Here is a 7,693-nt window from a genome sequence, read left to right on the forward strand (position 1 = left end):
TCTGCTCTACGTTTCCTCTGTGCTGCCGCCACCTTCAACCTTTCACGGGCCGCCTCCGCCGCTATCTGGAGCCGTCGTTGGTGTTCTCGAACCCAGTCACAGACTTCACCGGCAGCTGGCTCCGCTACACGGCCCAGCAGGAAGTCTACGGGAAGCTGGGGTTCCTGGCCGAACATCAGAAGGAATGGGGATGCACCAGTGGACTGGTGTGGCGTGGTGTTGTAGTTGAACAGCAGCTGTGGGAGGTACTCCGGCCAGCGATGTTTCTGCTCAACAGGCAAGGTACGGAGTAGGTCGTGCAACGTGCGGTTGAACCGCTCACATTGTCCATTACCCTGTGGGTGGTAGGGAGTTGTACGGGATTTGGTTATGCCGTACATGGCACACAGCTGCTGGATAATGGTACTCTCAAAGTTTCTTCCCTGGTCCGAATGGATCCTGGCTGGAACCCCGTACTTGTAGAACCACTCCCTGACGAGTATGTCCGCCACCGTTGATGCCCTCTGGTCACGGGTTGGAATGGCCTGGGTAAACTTTGAGAATACATCTGTTAAAACCAGTACGTGTTCCCTACCATCCCTGGCAGGTTCTAAGCAGGTGAAGTCTATAGCCAAGATCTGATTGGGTTTGCATGCCAACAAATGACCCATAGGGGCCCTTACCCGAGGCTGGGTGTCTTTGGAGAGGCTGCACCGCTCACACAGCTGGCACCATTGCTTTATGGTCTTCCACATGCCTGGCCAGTAGCACCTTTCCCAGATCAACTCCGTAGTTCGTTCTGTGCCCTGGTGACCATGGTTGTGATGCAACTGGTGGAACACTTCCTCCCTCAGGCACTCTGGAAGCAGGAGTTGATGGACCTCACTCCCTCCATCTGGCCTTCGGCACACCCTGTACAGCAAGCCATCCTCCAGGGTGAGACGGTCCCATTGTCTCAGTAGAACCAGGGTCTCAGCCGGGAGGCCTTGTTTTTCCATGCACCCCGGCCTACGCCGTTCTTGCCAGAATGGGATGAGAGCGCCTATGGAGGCATCAGCGGCCTGTAGAGCAGCCAGGTCAGCATTCGACCGTTCCGGTAGGGCGGAAATGGCTGCTTGGGTGGCTATCAGCGGTCGTTCACAAGCAGCTTGCTGGACAGTCGCAGGTAGCGGGGTTCCAGGACGTGGCTGAGGCTCCAGGGTAGCAGACGGGTCGGATTGCCTTGATAGGGCGTCTGCGTTCTGGTTGGTGCGTCCCGGTCGATAGCGGATGGTGTAATCGAACACCGCCAATTCAGACACCCAGCGTTGCTCTATTGCCCCCAGCTTTGCGGTCCGTAGGTGGCTCAATGGGTTGTTGTCGGTCCAGACGACACATTTCTGGCCCAACAGGTACTCTCTGAACTTTTTGGTCATGGCCCATTTCATTCCCAGGAACTCCAGCTTCATGGAACTGTAGTTCTTTTCTGACGGGTCTAGGCTGCGACTGGCGTATGCGATGGGCCTGACTTTCCCTTCTTGTTCCTGGGAGAGGACAGCTCCCAAACCCCCATGGCTCGCATCCACCTCTAAGATGAAGGGGAGAAGAAAGTTAGCGTAAGCTAATACAGGTGAGGACACAAGCTTTGCTTTAAGACCCTCAAAACTTTGTTGGCACTGGTCGGTCCACGCCCCCTGCAGGGCAACCCCTCGGCCCCGCCTCGTCTTTGTCCCAGTCAGGTCGGCCACCAGCCGATGGAGAGGTGATGCCAGCTTCGCAAATCCCTCCACGTATCTTCTGTAATAGCTCCCGAAACCTAGGAAAGACCTTAATTCGGTGACATTTGATGGAGTTGGCCAGGCAGCAACAGCAGCTATCTTCTTTGGATCTGTAGAGACCCCCGCAGAGGATATCACATGACCCAGATACTGTACTTCCTCTTTAAAGAAGTGGCACTTCTCGAGCTTGACTTTGAGGCCCTCCCTCTGCAGGCGACTCAGTACCAGGTCCAAGCGGCTGATGTGCTCATCCACTGTGGAGGAGAAAACAACAATGTCATCTATGTAGAGCAACAGTGACTGACAATGTTGGTCCCCAAATATCCTCTCCATCAGTCGTTGGAAGGTACTGGGGGCATTGCACAAACCAAAGGGCATCCTCTGGAACTCGAACAGGCCGAAGGGGGTGCAAAAGGCGGTCTTCTGTTTGTCCTGCTCCGTCACCGGGACCTGGTGGTAACCACTAGCCAGATCCATGGTGGAAAACCATTTTGCTCCTGACAGTGCATCCAGCGATTCCTCTATACGTGGCAGGGGGAAGGCATCCTTCCGGGTCCTTCCATTGAGCTGCCTGTAGTCTACGCACAGGCGGAGACTCCGGTCCTTCTTTCTAACCAGGACGATAGGGGAAGCATAGGGGCTACAACTCTCCCTGATAACCTGGCCATCTAACAACTGGCGAATGTGGGCCTTCACCTCCTCATAGTCGCAAGGGGGAATTCGCCTATACCTCTGTCTGATGGGAACATCATCTACTAAAGGTATGTCATGTGTGATCAGGTTAGTGCAGCCCAAATCACTTTCACAAGTAGCAAACACAGAGTGGTATTTGAGCAGTAGTGACCTTACCGGCTCTCGGTCTGTGTCAGGAAGGTCAGACAGGTCCATGCTCTCTATCTTGTTGACCATGGGGCTAGGCTGGCTGATTTGTGAGAAGGATGTGGCTTCCACCACCACTGGCTCCTGTATCTCAGTAGACACACCTGGGGGCAGACTGACAATCTGGGCCTGTATTAACACACCTATGGGTTGGCGGGGCTGTAAGGTGACACTGTTCTCGGCTACGTTTATCACAGGGATATAGACAGTGTTTCGGTTAACCGTTACCATAGCCGGGGAAACCAGCAGTCCCTCAGGGAGGCCCCCCCAGTTAACTAGCGGCTCCAACAAGGCTTCCCCCCCGTTCCCACCTACATGAGAGGAGCAGGTGGCTGCCACCCACTTCATGGTACCCCCAGGTATGGTAACGGTCGTTCTGCCTCGCACCCTGGCCACCCCTGATCTGGCCTGTTCTGGTCTGCTTTGGGCATCGTGGCAGTGCTGCAGAGCCTGCAACCATGAGGAAGGGGAAAGCTTAACAACAGGAAGATTGAAAAGGGCCAAGCCATGTTGGCTAAAGAGCTGGTAGTAACACTCCCTAATGATGTTCATACCCAGTACTCCAGGGACCTCTGGAGGAGATACCTGGCCGGGAGGGTCCTTCACAATCAAAACGCCACGCTGAGGTACCACTTTGCCCAACACCTCAACATCTAGCTCTACGTAGCCTACATATGGTATCTCTAAACCATTGGCCGCCCGGAGCTGCAACCAGCGACAAGAACGAGGGGCCCCTTGAAAGTGTTCTAAAAAGAAGCTTTCCCTCATGGTGGTTACCATTGACCCAGTGTCTAATAGGCAGTTCACAGTTACCCCTCCCATGCTAATGGCTACCCTAGGACATGTACCTACCAAACTAGAGGCCTGAGGTTGATTGATGGCATCGTGGGTATTTGAGCCGCCGTAGTCCCCCTCTGATGTATGGCTCTGTACATCAGTGGGTGCTAGTTTTCCGCCTGGTGAGAAGCGGAGGTAACTGCTGCCGTTGGCTGGTAACCACTTAGCTGCTGGCTAGCTGGAATAACCCGAGGGTTGTCACAGTCCCTGGCGTAATGACCCGGTTTCTGGCAACGCCTGCATGTGACAGGACCTGAGAAGTGAGGCTGAAAATGTCTAGTGGCTGGCTGAGACGGTTTGGGGGCTGACTGTAGTGCTAGGAGGCTTTGAGTAAGTGTATTTAGCTGCTCTTGTTGTCGTTTTAGCATGTTTTTAATCTCTGCCATCTCTGTACTCTCTGTACTAACGGGGCTGCTAGGTGGCATGTTACCCACCCGCTGAATAGCACACAAAGCAGGGAGAGAATAACTCCTACCTCTAGGCTCGTCTGGCCGCCCCTCCCGTTCCCAACGGATGGCCTCAGCCCTTATCTGCAGGAGGGAATAACCCGGATGCTGTCGCACAACACGTTTTAGCTCTCTGCGGAGATCAGAGTCGCACACATGTTCTACGAACTGGTCACGCAGCAAGTTAGCGGCATTGGGCATTCCATCTGGGGCACCACGTTCTATTTTTTCCATCAGGCAACAAAGAGCATGAGAAAACTCCTGCAGCGATTCTCCTTCTAACTGCTTCCTAGAGAAGAAACTCTGCTGGAGGGAGACATAGGGCTTAGAGCAGCCATACAGGTCCTGAAGAATAAGCAATATTCTATCTGGGTCTTCCCTGTCTGCCCTGGGCCTATACCTAATTTCATCCTTTGCCTCTCCCTCCAAATGTTCGTAAATGAAGTAGGCCTGATCGATAGGTCTAAGGTGTCGAACCCTGATAGTTGCTTTCACTTCTTCGGCCCAATCCTCCACTGGGATCCCTGAGGTCCCTCTAAATGAAGGACACTTCCTTTCTCTAGGAACATATAGCAGACGCTCAGCAGGTAAAATGTCTACATTAGCAGCATTATGTGAGAAAGCAACACCGCTGGACCCCGGTGCCAGCTGGGCAGGGCGAGCCCCAGCCTGTTCAACCAGTAAGTCTTTTTCGGCCTGTAGTTTGAGCACCAAGTCTCTGAGGTCCTGCAGTTCACCGGCCATGGCCACACAGTCAATCACAGGCTAAGCAGACACTCCTGATGTCACTCAAGGAATGGAAACCGTCAGCTGGTCCCTCGAAGCACCAACTGCTGTTTTGTTTAACTAAATCAATTGAGCTATTTCAATACAACAACAACAAAAAAAAGTATAATAAAAATCAAAACTTAATGTCTCAGTGGCCTCATTATGTCCTGCCGACTACGCCAGAATGTAACCAAGTGTCGAGCAAGGAATTAATTAGGATTGTTCAACTGTATGACTACGCCACCCTGATGATGTTTGTATCAGGGAAATTATAAATGAAATAAGACCTTTAAATCGGGCTCCCCAACAATGCAAGTTTCGTTAATGAGGCTTGAGACAAAAGCTTTGGTTTCCCCCCAAACGTAAGGAGGTTTTATTTAAGTTTAGCACATCAACATTTCAGTTCAAGTACAATTGTTTTATTACTAAAAGGCTACTTACAAGATATCAACTCAGTGAGAATGCAATCAATCATAAAAGCCATACTATAATATATAACAGATGTTGTAAATCCCAAGCAACAACAATAAATTACTCACAAGGAACAAAGGTGCTACATCCGGGTTCAAAGGGGGGCAGGCAGGCAAAAGTCGACCATATACAGGGGAACTAAGCTAATAGCAAGCTAAGCTAACCTTCACCCAGACTACAACAAGGAAGACTAAGGCTAAACATGCACACAGCAAAGTTAAACACAGCAAACAGGAATAAAACAACGCGACACCGTGCAACGAGGTGTTCGCATTCACAACAAATCAAACCTTAAGGTCGTGGGCTATGGTGCTCTTTAGGTGAACCCCTGAGGCTGGTCGGCCAATCCCCCCCCTGGCTCCCGTTGGCCCCGGACAGCAGCACGCTCAGCACCGTGTTTTGGGGAGAAACAAACAAAAACATATATTAGTATAACAGAAAGAAATAGCTCAATAAACAAATGAAAACAAACACTAACTCAAAAGTAAACAAAACAGCAGTGGTGAGATCTTAAATGCAATTATTCCTGCGCATTATCCCCCTGGCTCTCGTCAATGTGATAGTCACGTCCGGACCCGAACACTTCAACCTGGGTGGTAACAAACAAAGATTAAAATGCTGCTTTAAAACATAAAACAAACAGTACAAAACATTAAAACCAGACATTGCAACGTGCTACTCACCCAGGCAAGGACAAATAAAGAAACAATAAATCAGACCCGGGTCGCAAAACCCGCAGCCGAAACCACCGAGCAGCTTAACGTTTGGCTGGCGGCTGAGCATTTAAATAGTAAACATGCAGATTGGTAACGCGGAAGTAGAGCGCACAGCTGATTATGGTGGCCCCTAAGGCTCACTCTAGCCGGCTAAAGTATGAGGAAATGGAGCGTGCCACCGTCTATACGGTGGCCCCTAAGGCTCAAACTCCAGCCGGCTACATATGCATTTGCCAAATGGCTCTTTTTTGGTTTAATTAAATGCCTGCGCATTCAACACTTTGTTTATGAGGCTCTTGAAATGGTTTAGGTGAATTTAAGGTATAAGTGCTTGGTTTATATTGTTGGTAAAGTGTTTGGGTCATATTGAGAATGTCACTGCCGACATCTAAAGGGCCGTCACAGCCAAAAGAAACTGCACAACCTATATTGCCAATTACACAAATGGAACCATTGCAATCAAAGGAATCGGGGCCACCCAAATCAAGGGCATCTAAAGTGGTTAAAGATGCTGGTACAGATATTGAGAAACAGGCTCTGGAGCCTCGTAGAGGAGAGAGAGAGCGCAGACCAACTGAGAAAGGGAAAGGTTTCCAAGCCAACAAATTACATGCATTATTGGGTAAATTTGACCGTGTCTACGAACACTGGAAGGTCGAGGCTAAAAATACAAAGAAGGGTATTGTTAATGACGCTGCACTTGAAACCTTGCAAGATAATGTTGATGCGTTGGAAAATTACTCAAAAGACCTAAATGAAAGGTATAAGGAATATCGAAAAATGGAAATTCCAACACACAATTTTCGTCGTAGAATTGACAAGTGTAATGAGGTCACATCAAATCTTGTCCATAATGCGAAAACACTGATTCAACAAACTGGGGAAGAGCTATTAGACTGGCCAGAAGTCAGCTCTATATTTGACAGCAGTGCCACGTCAAGCGTATCCTTGCCGGCTTCGAATCGAACATTTCCACAGCAAACTCAACCTAAGGATCTCAACAATACTGCATCAGAATTTACAGCCACAAAAGCTTTTCTACGGATAATGGCCGAACAGGAGAAGCAGCAGCGACGGCTCAACCAGCTTGAAGAAGAAGACCTCAAAAACAAAAGAGCTATGGAGGAAATAAAAAAGGAACAAGATCGTTTGGAAAGGCAAAAAAGGCTATGTGCAGCTAAAGCAAATATACCAGTGTACAATGAAAATGGTGAACCTCTGATTTCTGCAGAAAGTAACGTGCAATACCAACCATCATCACAAGAGGTCACAATTGCACCTGAAAATAACATCCTAAAGCTGGTTAAAGTGCTCTCTGAAGCCATTACATCTAATAGGCTATCTATACCGGAGCCCAACGTTTTCACCAATGATCCATTAAAATATAACTTATGGAAAACATCATTTCAAACTCTAATTGAAAGGAAAAACGTCCCAACAGTGGAAAAGATGTATTTCCTGCAAAGACATATTGGAGGAGCAGCCAGGGAGGCTATAGAGGGATATTTTTTAATGGACACAGAGGACTCCTATTTCTCTGCATGGAATGTATTGGATGAGCGATTTGGAGATCCATTTATGATTGCGAAGGCATATCGGGATAAATTGCACAGTTGGCCAAAAATAATACAGAAGGATGGAGTGGAACTGCGCAAATTTGCTGATTTTCTCAGGAGTTGTGAATCAGCTATTGCTCACAACACACATTTAAGGATCTTGGATGACGCTATGGAGAATCAAAGGCTTGCAAGCAAATTGCCAGATTGGCTAATTACAGGATGGAATCGCGCAGCCACAACATACCAGCTACAACATGGACAGTTTCCTAATTTCAGTTATT

This window comes from Gymnoscopelus braueri, assembly GCF_963280865.1.
Source record: "Gymnoscopelus braueri genome assembly, chromosome: 1".
Classification (NCBI taxonomy): domain Eukaryota; kingdom Metazoa; phylum Chordata; class Actinopteri; order Myctophiformes; family Myctophidae; genus Gymnoscopelus; species Gymnoscopelus braueri.